Genomic DNA, 13,660 nt, shown 5'->3' with positions numbered 1-13,660 from the left:
AATATTCATAGCAGCACAATTTACAATAGTCAAGTGCTGGAAGCAGCCTAAGTGCACATCAGGAAATGAGTGGATAAGAAAACTATGGTACATTTACACAATGGAATAGTACTCAGCAGAAAGAAAGAAAGAAGGAGCTCCTACCCTTTGCAAAAGTATGGATGGAACTGGAGAGCATTGTGCTAAGTGAAATAAGCCAGGCAGTGAAGGACAAATACCATATGATCTCATGTATAATTGGAACCTAATCAACAAAACAAACAAGCAAGCAAAATATGACCAGAGGCATCGAAATAAAGAACAGACAGTAACCAGAGAGGAAAAGAGAAAGGGATAATGGGGGAAAATAGGGGAAGGGCCATCAAAGACATGTATAAAGGACAGATGGACAAAGCCAAAAGGGGTAGGTTCAAGGGTGGGAGGTGGGGATGGGTGGGGTAGGTGGGTGTGGTGGGGTGAAAATGGAGACAACTGCTCTTGAACAACAATTTAAAATATCCCTTTTTGCCATGGGTTTGCCACCAGAACACTGGTGTCAAGAAAACCACCACTAAATTGAAGCCAAAATGGGGAAGGAAAAGGCTCACATCAACATTGTGGTTATTGGACTTGCAGATTCAGTCAAGTCCACCACTACTGGCCACCTGATCTACAAATGTCGTGGGATCAACCAAAGAACCATTGAAAATTTTGAGAAGGAGGCTGCAGAGATGGGGAAGGTCTCCTTCAAGTATGCCTGGGTCTTGGATAAAGCAAAAGCTGAACAGGAGCATGGTATCACCATTGATATCTCCCTGTGGAAATTCGAAACCAGCAAGTATTATGTGACCATCATTGATGCCTCAGGACACAGAGACTTTATCAAAAACATGATTACAGGGATGTGTCAGGCTTACTGTGCTGTCTTGATTGTTGCTGCTGGTGTTGGTGAGTTTGAAGCAGGCATCTTCAAGAATGGGAAGACCTGTGAGCATGCCCTCCTGGCTTACACACTGGGTGTGAAACAGCTGATTGTTGGTGTTATCAAAATGGATTCCACTGAGCCACCCTACAGCCAGAAGAGATATGAGGAAATTGTTTAAAAAGTCACCTACATTAAGAAAATTGGCCACAACCCTGACACAGTAGCATTTGTGCCAATTTCTGATTGGAATGGCGACAACATGCTGGAGCCAAATGCTAACATGCCTTGGTTCAAGGGATGGAAAGTCACCTGTAAAGATGGTAGTGCCTGTAGAATCATGCTGCTTGAAGCTCTGGATTTCATCCTTCCACCAACTTGTCCAACTGACAAGCCCCTGAGTCTGCCTCTCCAGGATGTCTACAAAATTGGTGGCATTGGTATTGTTCCTGTGGGTGGAGTGGAGGCTGATGTTCTCAAATCTGGCATGGTGGTCACCTTTGCTACAGTCAGTGTTACAACTGAAGTAAATTCTGTTGAAATGCACCATGAAGCTTTGAGTGAAGCTCTTTCTGGGGACAATGGGCTTTAGTGTCAGGAACGTGTCTGTCAAGGATGTTCATCATGGCTGCACAGCAAAAATGACCTACCAATGGAAGCAGCTGGCTTCACAGCTCAGGTGATTATCCTCAACCATCCAGGCCAAATCAGTGCTAGATATGCACCTGTTCTGGATTGTCACACAGCTCATATTGTTTGCAAATTTGTTGAGCTGAAGAAGATTGATCGTCACTCTGGGAAAAAGCTGGAAGATGGCTCAAAGTTTTTGAAATCTGGTGATGCTGCCATTGTTGATATGGTTCCTGGCAAGCCCATGTGTGTTGAGAGCTTCTCTGATTAAACCTCCTCTAAGCTTTGCTGTTCCTGACATGAGACAGACAATTGCTGTTGGTGTCATCAAAGCAGTGGACAAGAAGGCAGCTGGAGCTGACAAAGTCACCAAGTCTGCCCAGAAAGCTCAGACAGCTAAATGAATATTATCCCCAACACCTGCCACCCGTCTTAATCAGTGGTGGAAGAAAGGTCTCAGAACTGCTTGTCTCAATTGGTCACTTAAATTTAATAGTAAAGGACTGGTTAATGGTTATAATGCATCATAAAACCTTCAGAAGGAAAAGAGAATGTTTTGTGAACCATTTGGGGTTTTTTTGTGTGTGTGTGTGTGGCAGTTTTTAAGTTACTAGTTTTTAAAATCAGTACTTTTTATGGAAACAACTTGACCAAAATCTGTCACAGAATTTTGAGACCCATTAAAACAAAGTTTAATGAGAAAAATTCTATATTAAGAAAATGCCCTGGCTGGTGTGGCTCAGTGGATTGAGCAAAGGCCTGTCAACCAGAGGGTTGCCGGCTCTATTCCAAGTCAGGGCACATTTCTGGGTTGTGGGCCAGCTCCCCAGTAGGAAGCATGCAAGAGGTAATCACACATTGATGTTTCTCTCCCTCTCTTTCTCCTTTCCTTCCCTTCTCTCTAAAGATAAATAAATAAATAAATAAAATCTTTAAAAAAAGAAAAAATAAATTAAAAACCCTATAGACTTCACCAAAAAATGACTCAACCTAATAAGTGAACTTGGCAAAACAGCAGGATACAAAGTCAATATTCAGAAATCAAGGGCATTTTTGTACACCAACAATGAAATATAAGAAACAGAAATTAGGGGTAAAAATCCCATTTGCTATAGCAACAAGAAGAATAAAGAACCTAGGAATAAGCCTAACCAAGGAGGTAAAATACCTGTACTCAGAAAACCACACAACACTGAAGAAAGAAATTAAGGAAGACACAAGTAAATGGAAGTATATACCATGTTTCATGGATTGGAAGAATGAACATCATCAAAGTGTCCATACTATCTAAAGCAATCTATGAATTCAATGCAGTCTCTTTTAAAATAGCAATGACATATTTCACAGATCTAGAGCAAACATTTCAAAAATTTATATGGAACTGTAAATGACCTGGCATAGCCTCAGCAATTTTGAGAAAGAAAAACAAAGTAGAAGGGATCATAACACCTGATATCAAACTATATTACAAGGCCACTGTAATCAAAACAGTATAATACTGACATAAGGATAAACACATAGACCAATGGAATAGAATAGAGAACCCAGAAATATAACAAACAAGGGAGCAAAATAAAACCAGACACATACCGAAAGAAAGAGCAAACTGACAATGATTGGGGGAGGGGGAGGGGTACAAAGGGAGAAAGAAGGGGGAAGGGTCACATCAAGGAACTTCTATAAGGAACCCTGGACAAAGACAACAGGGTGGGAGGATGGTGGGGATGGGGAGGATTGAATGTGGGAGGTGGGGGATGCGTAGTGCATGGGAGAGTAATGGGTGAAAGTGGAGACAACTGTAACTGAACAATAAAAAACATGTATGAACATTAAAGACACTGCTAAAAATTCTGTTATTTTTTATGAAACTATAAATTTTAAGGAAGCTGTTAAGAGACAGAATTAAAGATAGAATATATTTACAGTTTTGTTATATAATCTTATTTATGATATTTGGTTCTTTTACTTGTTGTCTGTGTATCTAGTATCATTTTCTTACTCAAATTCTTCTTGTTCTCACCATCTCCTTTATGCTGATTTTATGCAATTTACTACATGTCTACAGATTAGAGTTAAAACAATACATTTTATACCTGTTGGTTTATAAAATTGCCTTTTAAAACCATTAAAAATTCAGATATGCATTTATATGGTCTTCTTTTTTTAAGATTTTATTTATTTATTTTAGACAGAGGGGAAGGAAGGGAGAAGCGAGGGAGAGAAACATCAATGTGTGGTTGCCTCTCATGTGGCACTCACTCGGGACCTGTCCCGAAACCCACGCATGTGCCCTGACTGGGAATCAAACCTGAGACCCTTTGGTTTGCAGCCTGCACTTAATCCACTGAGCCACACCAGCCAGGGCTGTTCTTTTGTTATTCTAAATTATTTTGAGTGATGTTTTGTTGTTTTATTTTTTCTTTTGTGCAGATTCATATTTCTGTGCAAGATGACGGCCTTTCTTTAGTATTTCTTGTAAGGTGGGTCTGTGAGCAATGAATTCTCTCACTTTTTATTTATTTGGGAATCTCTTTATCTCGCCTTTATTTTTGTAAGGTATGTTGCCTGAGGCAAGATTCATAGTTGATAGTATTTTCTTGTCCACTTTGACTATTTCATGCGATGCCTTGTGGCCTCCATCGTCTTTGATGATCAGTTTCAGGCTCATGTGACTGTTTTCTTTCATAATTAGCTGTTTTTCCCTTTGTCTTTCAACATTTTTTTTAGTTTGGGATATGACCTTTATTGAGCTTATCCACTGGAGTGGAAATAATGTCTGTACAAAACCAAAAGGTTGTTGCTATAACTCCTGCATCACAATTAAAATCCAAACAGTTTTTTAAAAAACAGACAACTCAATCAGAACCCAGTACTTTAGAATCAACAGCTTCTTTGAAGTCACTGTAACACTTAAATATGGTTACGAATGCAGAAATTTGGTTCATTGGAATGCCAATTAAACCTCCAACTTGCTCAAATAGAATTACAAAACAGCAAAATTGTGTTTTTCACAGAGATACAGTCCACTGAAATCACCAACACTGAACAGTTGTTAGAGTATTTCAAGTCCTAAGATAATAAAAAATCCTGGCAGCCCTTTGACAGTCTTCTGTTGTGCTTCCCAGAGATCTGTGGATGGGTAGAATGACACCACCGCCAGCAATTCCAGCCTTGATGAGAGAGTTCAATTCTTCATACCTGCAAATAATGAGTTGCAAAAGAGGAGGGATAATATGCTTTACCTTTAGGTCTTTTGAAGCATTTCCTGCCAATTCAAGTACTAGGGTGAGGCACTCCAGAATGGCTGCACTGCACACAGCAGCAGTCGTGTCCACACGTCCAAGACTGCTCTTCCTACATTTCAGGGGCCTATGAATACAGCCCACTAGAAATTGCAAGCTGGCTCTCTGCGAGCAGGAAATCTCCTTTCTCTTGGCCTTTCCGGAGTATTTCACAGCCTTACTGCCAGCCATTTCGAATTCTGGGGAAGCTCAAACAAGCAAGGCAGAGAATGGAGTAGTCAAACGCCCAGAGAGATCCCACAGCCTATTCCATCGCAAGGCAATTCAAACTGCCTCAGCATTTTTAATATAACGTGTCTGTTGGTGGATTTTGTGTGCACATTTTACTTAAATTTCATTCAGCTTAGATGTGTGTGAGGATTAATAACTTTCATTGAATAGTTTTCAAAATTTTCAGCATCTGTCTACAGATGTTTTTACTGGTCATTTCATTCTCTGACCTCATAGATACAAAATTAATATCACTTTTATACACCAATAATGAACTTGCAGAAAGTGAAACTAAGAAAGCAATCCCATTTACCATTTCAACAAAAATATATGATAGCTACGAATAAACTTAAACATGGAGGTAAAAGACCTGTACTCCAAAAGCTATACTATATTGAAGGAAAAAAATAGCAGAAGACACACACAAGTGGAAGCATATACCATGTTCATGGATTGGAAGAATTAACATCATTAAAATGTCCATACTACCGAAAGCAATCTACAGATTAAATGCAATTCCTATTAAAATACCAGTGGCATATTTCACAGATCTAGAATCTAGAACAAATATTCTAGAACAAAAATTTATATGGAACCCAGAAAAACCCAGAATAGCCTCAGCAAACTTGAGAAACAAAAACAAAGTTGGAGGGTCCACAATACCAGATATTAAATTACACTCAAAGCCACTGTAAGAAAAAACAGCCTGGTACTGGCAAAAGAACAGGCATATACATCAATGGAAAAGAACAGCAAGCCAGGAAGGAAATCCACTCCTTTGTGGTCAGTTAATGAAACTGATACAGGAAAGCAGGAGAATATGATGGAGTAAAAGAAGTCTCCTCAATAAATGGTGTTGGGAGAATTGGACTGGTAAATGCAAAAAATGAAACTAAACCACCAACATTGTGCACTTGCAAAATGAAAAAGTCGAGGAGAATGGAATGTTCATATTTTAGAGTTAAGCACTGAAATATTTACCATCATAAATAAAATGAATTTTGGTATTTAAAAATAATCTGGAAGAGGAGAAGGACAAAAAACATTCATGAAATTGGAGGTTCCTCCACTATTCTCTCTTGTACAGTGGTTCTCAAAGTATGGTGTGTCATCAGCAGAATTTTTATTGTCTGTCCCTCCCTGACAGAATATAAGCTGCAACTAGGAGAGATCTTGGTCTGTGGTGTTCAGTGATTTATCCTAAGTGCCTAGAGTAGCACTTGGCACACGTAAGTATTCAGTAAAAAAAAAGTTGAATAAAATTTCCAGATTTTTTAATGAATTTAGGTATACATATACAGATCCAGAGAACTAATAATAATGGCAATAGTATATGTCTTTATATCTTACACATGAACTCCAAGACAACTCAGGTGTCTACGAGCTTGCGTTAAGTAACTGTTGTTACAATTCTCTTCAACCAAAGCACTTAGTGCACTATATTGTGATTGTCTAAGTACTTGTCTGTCTCCTTCATCAGACTATGAGTGCCTGAGCATAGGAATTATCGTTTATTCTGTAGCCCCAGGGAATGACTCATAGCAGGCACATAAGATATGTTAAATGGACACATGTATGAATGAATGACTCTGGAAGAAGTTTAACTCCATTTTGCCACTACTATAGTCTTCTATTAGAGTGCAGTGTCTTATTCCTAGCAAGGTCAATACATAAAATACGTGAAATTCAAGAGCCGGCCCATAAAGTTTCATTTGGATAAAACCCAGCAGAACAATTTGGAACACAAGGTTGAAACTTTCTTTTGTCTATAAGAAGCTAATAGGCAAGATGTTAATTTTGAACTCCCAGAGTTTCAGTTGTCAACAAAAATTACCAAGTAAAATACCATTCTCAGTAAAACAAAAAATGAAGAAAATTCAGTTTTACTTAAAAGATGTAAAAGCTTGACTTAAACGTAGTTAATTTATAAATTTTACTCACAGGATTTTTTTCCCTAAACAACAAGTGCATTTAGAGCAGAAAAAAGAGGTTTGCCACAATGAGGCGTCTTATCCTCTCTTTAGCTCCAGATTGCTAATTGGCAGAGGGATTAATATTAGTGTGTTTGAAGGTAAGATTATATCCCTATGTCATTTACAAAATACTGCAAGTACAGGCCACCCCCACCCCAGCAACCAAGTTTCTTTTTACTTTTTAATTGATTTTTTGAGAGAGAGAGAGAGAGATCAGTCTGCTGTTCCACCCTCTTATGCATTCATTGGCTGATTCTCTCATGTGCCCTGACTGGGGATCAAACCTGCAACCTTGGCATATAGGGACAATCTTCTGAACAGCTGAACTACCCAGCCAGGGCCCAGGTTTCTCTTAATGGCATGTTACAGAGAAGGGGAAAGTAACTGATGTTTACTTATATTGTTATGTATTAGATACTTTCCACATGTTAATCTTATTTACTCCTCATAAAAGCTCTTAGAGAAAGATACTGCTATTTCTGTCTTATAGATAAGAATGTTGAGGTCAGAGTGGTATCTTACCTATGATCACACACAGGCAAAGTAATAAGGCAAAAATATAAGCTTAATATTAAGTGTCTTTGCCTGGGTCAATTATCGTATTCCAGACTGACTATTCAAATAGTCTTGTCAAGCTGGAGGTATAACTTGAAGGACAGTGTTAAGGTGTTAAGAGTGCTGTTCTAGATCATAGACTGGTCACTAAGATAGGGCCATTAATATAGGCAGACAATTTTCACAGGGGCATGTGGACTGGGAGGAAGTTACTGGTGAGAAACAGTATGGTGGCAGAGTGGGAAAGAGAAAATGTTAGGGTAAAGTTGTAACCAAAGAAGTAGAGGAGGGAGATAAGAAATGTAGCGGCTGCTTCATATATATATATATTATATTTTGTTTATCCATTCATCTGTTGATGGACACTTGAGTTGTTTCCACCTTTTGTATACTGTGAATAATACTGCAATGAACATTGGCATAAATGCATCTGTTCCTGATTCTATTTTCAGTTCTTTTGAGGTATATACCTAGGGGTGGAATTGCTAGGTCACATGGTAATCCTATGTTTAATTTTTGGAGGAACGAAAAACTGTTTTCCATAGTGGCTGCACCATTTTACATTTCCACCAGCAAAGTGTAAGGGTTCCAATCTTGCCACGTCCTTGACAATGTTTATTTTCATTTATTTAAAAATTGTAGATGTGAAGTAGTATGAGTGATATCTCCTTGTGGTTTCCATTTGAATTTCCTTAGTGACTAATAATGTTGGGTTTATTGGCCAGTTTTATGTTATCTCTGGAAAATGTCTCTTCAAGTCCACTTTTTCCCTTTTTAATTTTTTTATTGTTGACACTATTACAGATGTCCTCCATCACACCCGTTTTTCCTCTCCACCACACCCCCACACCCCCACACCCACCTGGCTTTCATACATTGTAGTCTATGACCATGGGATTTGCAGATACACATGCATGTTCCTTGGCTAATCTCTTCTAGTACCCTCACCCGCTCCATTCTGAGATCTGTCAGTCTGTTCCATGTATCCATACATTTGGGTTTACTTTGTCGGTTAATTTTGTTAGATTCCATACATGAGTAAGATCATATGGTGTTTGTGTTTCTCTGATTGGCTTATTTCACTTAGCATACTAGTTTCCAAGTCCATCCATGCTGTCAAAAAGGATACACACTGATTTATTTTTACAGCTGTGTAGAATTCTATTGTGTAAATATACTACATCTTTTTTTATCCACTCATCTACTGATGGGCACTTGGGCTGTTTCCAAATCTTGGCTATTGTAAATAATGCTGCAATGAACACAGGACTGCATATATTCTTTTGAATTAGTGTTTTGAAATTCTTTTTAAAATTTTTATGAAATAATTTTTGTTATTCAATTAGAGTTGTCCGATTTTTTCTCCTTTGTCCTCTTCCACCCATCCTGCCACCCACTCCTGCAGTCAATTCCCACACTGTTGTCCAGGTCCGTGGGTCATTCATCCATGTTCTTACCAGTCTGGTTGTTTTCTTTAATTCCTTGGTTGTTGGAGTTCCACGCAGTTTGATTTTCTGGCGTTTTTGGTTGTTTATTGATTTTAAATTGGTTGTTATCTTCCTTTTGGTTGTGCGAGGAAGTGAAGGGTTTCTACCTATGCCTCCATCTTGGCTGGAACTCTATGTTTTGAAAATTAATCCCTTACCATATGTATCACTGGCAAACATGTTCTTGCATCAGTGGATTCCCTTTTCATTTTTTGATGGTTTCTTTTGTTGTGCAGAAACTTTTTAGTTTAATGTAGCCACATTTGTTTACTTTTCTTTTGTTTCCCTTGTTCTACGAGATGTATGAGCAAAAACATCGCTACACAAGATGTCTGAGATTTTACTGCCTGTATTTTCTTCTACGATTTTTATGGTTTCGCAACTTACATTTGAGTCTTTCATACATAAGAACTCCCAGCACAGTGGGAATAGAAGGATCATAACTCAACACAGTAAAGGCCCTATATGAAAAACCTACAGCCAACATCATATTCAAAGGGTAAAAAGCTGAAAGCTTTTTGCTTAAATCAGAAACAAGACATGAATGTCTGCATTACAACTTTTATTCAACACGGTACTGAAAGTCATGGCCACAGTGCTCAGAAAAGAAATGAAATAAAAGGCACTCAAGTTGGAAAAAAGGAAGTAAAACTGCCATCATTCACAGACAACATGATATTGTTCAAAGAAACCCCTAAAGATTTTACCAAAAAACCCCTACTAGATTTAATAAATCAATTTGGCAAAGTGACAGCATACAAAATTAATATCCAGAAATCAGTGGAAATTTTATGCACCAGCAATGAACCCTCAGAAAGAGAAACTGAGAAAGCAATCCCATTTACCGTTGCAACAACCACAACAAAAAAAGGTACCTAGGAATAAACTTAACCAAGGAAGTAAAAGATCTGTTCTTGGAAAACTATTGGACATTAAAGGAAGAAATAGAAGAAGACAAAAGCAAGTGGAAGTGTGTATGTTCATAGATTGGAAGAATTTCCATAATTATAATGTCCACACTATGCAAACCAATCTATAGATCCAATGCAATTCCTACTGAAATACCAATGGCATACTTCACAGATCTAGAACAAATTCTTAACATTTGTATGGAAACAAAAAAGACCCTGAATAGCCTCAGCAACCTTGAAAAAGAAGAACAAATTTGGAAGGATCACAATACTAAATATCAAAACGAACCCAAAGCCATTATAATCAAAACAGCCTGGTAATGGCACAAAAACACACATAAAGATCAATGGAATAGAGCAGAGAGCCCAGAAAGAAAACCACACTTTTATGCTCAATTAATATATGACAGGAGGCAAAAGAAAATGATGGAGTAAAAGGAGTATCTTCAATAAATGGTGTAGGGAAAACTGGACTGGTACGTGCAAAAAATGAAAGACCACCAACACTGCATTTTTAAATAAAAAAGTTGAAGAGAGTGGATAGCTCATATTTTAGAGTTATGCACTGAAATGTTTACCATCATAAAATTATTTAAAAATATAATTTGATCTTACCTATGAGAGAAGCCTAATGAACAAACATAAACTCATGAGCAAAATAGAAATGGAGGCAGGGAGACATGGAACAGAATGACAGTGACTGGAGGATATGGGGGAGATGGATTATGGTGGAAAAAAGGGGAAGGGACCACTCAAGGAACAGGTATGAATGACCCATGGACATGGAGAACAGTGACAGGATTGACTGCGGGAACACGGGGTGGGCCAGGTGGAGGAGGGCAAGGGGGGGGGTGGAAATGGGACAAATGTAATAGAATAAAAACAAAAAGTTAAAAAATTATCTGGCAAAGTGGGAGATGAGAAAATATATATGAAATGAGATTGGCTATGAGTTGTCCATGGTAACATTTGGGTGATTGATAATTGGGGTTTCCTTCAGTTTTCTCTGTTGTGCACTGGATCTCAAAGTGTAGTCTCCCATCACCAGCACCTGCATCACCAGGGAACCTGTCAGAAAAGCAAACTCTGGCTCTGACCCAAGATTTTTAACCTGAAACTTACAGATGTGGAAGTGAACAAGCTGTCTTTTAACAAGACTTTGGGTGATTCTGATGCAACCTAATGTCCATGAACACTGCTTTACTGAAGTGAACCGGGATATTGCTTGCAGTTTCACATACAAAATCTACTTCTGTATGTTTGATAATATCCAGAGTAAAATTAAAAAGAAAGGAAGGTAGCAAGGAAGGAAGAGTAAAATTAAAAAGAAAGGAAGGTAGCAAGGAGAGAGAGAGAGAGAGAGAGAGAAGAAGAGAAAAGAGAGAGAAAGATAGGAAGGAAGGAAGGAAGGAAGGAAGGAAGGAAGGAAGGGAGGAAGGAAGGAAGGAAGGAAGGAAGGAAGGAAGGAAGGAAGGAAGGAAGGAAGGAAGGAAGGACGGCGGGGGAGGGAGGGAGGAAGGAAACGGGCATCCCAGCTGTCTAGTGGACAGTTCTAATAACATCTCCAGACAGGTAATCTGAATCTTATGCAAAGGTGTCCAGAGGATAGAAAAGAGGGACTACTCCCCAATTCAGTCTATGAGACTAGAAAACCTTGCCCCTGAACCTGCAAACATAGTATGAGAAGCACATCAAATCAGTCTCGCTCATGAACGAAAGCTGAAAAATCTTAAGTGAAATTGAGCAAACGGAACACACCCGTACATACAAAACATGTACCCTGACTAAGTTACATTCATCGGAAGCAGGGTGAAGCAGGCTTAACATTAGAAAAATTATAGATTGAAGGGGGGGGGGCAAAGGAGAGGTTTGTGTGCCCCCAATACAGTCTGCCGATTGCTGCAGGTGCTACTTCAATGTGTATGTATACTCTTTGAATATCATTAAGATACACACTTATGATTTCTGTTCTTTTTGATTATAAGATGAACCTCAGTAAATATTCTGAGGGAGAAAATCTATAAATAATGCTCATTGTATTTAACAGATTAAATGAATAGAGTCTTCTTCATTTCACTCCAGGCAAAAATGTGAAGTTTAATATCTATTCAAGGTTTTTAGGACAAACTTACTCATGTTAAACTAAGAATGTAAGGGAAATTTCTTAATCTGATAAAGAGAAAGACAGAGAGAAAAAAGGATGGAAGGAAGGAAGGGAGGGAAGAAGGAAGGGAGGGAGGAAGGGAGGGAAGGAGGGAGGAAGACGAGTCACAACAAACCCAATTTAATATGCAGATGTTGGCGGCTGTCCCTTCAACATTAGGAACAACCCAAAGATGCCCACTTTAGCCATCTGTATTCCACCTTGTAGTGGATGCCCTAGCCAGCACTGTAAGAAACCCGTTGGTTGGTTATTGTACTTCTGGTACTCACAGATTCGCAGAAAACCACGGAACATCTACAGACAAATCATTGCATATCACTGAGTTGAGCACACGGTGGCTCACTTCAAACTCAATTCACTTTTCAAAGACTCCAAAGGCTTTCTGTAAAATAGATACAAATAGACAGATGCCATTTAAAACAGATATCATGTGCAAGAGCAACAGCACGGAGCAGTACCTTAGGATACATACAGTAAAAGATGTACAAGGTCTGAATGTGCAAAAGGTAAAACTAAATGCTGAACTGAAAGATTAAAACGTTAAAGAAGGCCCACGTAACTGGAGAGACAGCCCACGCTGGTGACTGGGGAGGCTGGACATCATAAAGATAGCCCATTCCCCCTTAAGTGATCCATGCATTCATCGAAAATAGACTCCAAATCTGTTACAAATGAGTTAGTTTCCAGGGAACATGGCATGCTAAGCCTAACGTTTATGTGGAAGGGCAAAATGCGAAGAAGAGTGAAGATATGCCTGGAGACTGATGCCCCAGAGGTGGGGACTTGCCCTGCCAGACATGTAGATGTCTCACCGCGAGATACAAATTCGGACAGTGTGGCATCGGCACCGGAATGCAGGAATGTATGCAACGGGACCTACGCTCAGAAACGGAGACACACACACACACACACACACACACACACGGACCACAAGGACTCCAGACAGGGCCGAATGCCCCCTGGGGGTGCAAAATCAGCCCGGGTTAAGAATCCCTGGCCTTGGAATACACCTCGATCTTAAAGAACACATGCTGAATTCTGTAAAAGTAAACGACAGAATACCAAGTGCACGAGTTAAAAACGCATGCACATGCAACATTTCTCATCCAGAGAGAATAGTCTGGGAAACAGGGCCTGGGGAGCACAGAGCTCCACTTTACTTCAGGAGTCACTGGCCAGCCTAGTACTTCCAGGCTGAGGAGGGTTAGGAGGGCGGCGACGGGGTGGGACTTGGGTGGGTGAGCTTTAGGGAACTCGAAGCTCACAGGTCGCCGGCCACAGCGAACTGTGGGAAGGCAGCGCTGGAAGCTCATTGGCCTTGTGGGAAGGGCGGGAAAGCGAGCGAGCTAGCAAGGAGCGCCGGCGTCTTCCCTCAGGACTCTTGTCCCAGACCATTGCACAACCTGCTGGAGGCTGACCGCAGGCTAGTATCGGGAAGAGGGCCCCCTCACTGTCCACGCCACTTCTTTCCTCCCTCCCGCCTGCTCTGGATCCCCAAACCCTTCCACCTCCGCAGGGTGCCTCCAC

General features: G+C 39.7%; 2 pseudogenes; one reads left to right on the top strand and one right to left on the bottom strand.

Moving 5' to 3' along the window:
- Nucleotides 1-566: 566 nt before the first annotated feature.
- LOC123819101 lies at nucleotides 567-1,935 on the top strand (annotated as a pseudogene).
- A 2,648-nt stretch (nucleotides 1,936-4,583) lies between these two features.
- Nucleotides 4,584-5,004, bottom strand: LOC123819043 (annotated as a pseudogene).
- Nucleotides 5,005-13,660: the final 8,656 nt, after the last annotated feature.

Source organism: Phyllostomus hastatus, unplaced genomic scaffold (genome assembly GCF_019186645.2).
Source record: "Phyllostomus hastatus isolate PE091 unplaced genomic scaffold, TTU_PhHast_1.1 phas_contig_30, whole genome shotgun sequence".
Classification (NCBI taxonomy): Eukaryota; Metazoa; Chordata; class Mammalia; order Chiroptera; family Phyllostomidae; genus Phyllostomus; species Phyllostomus hastatus.
This window is presented reverse-complemented; position numbering and strand designations above follow the sequence as displayed.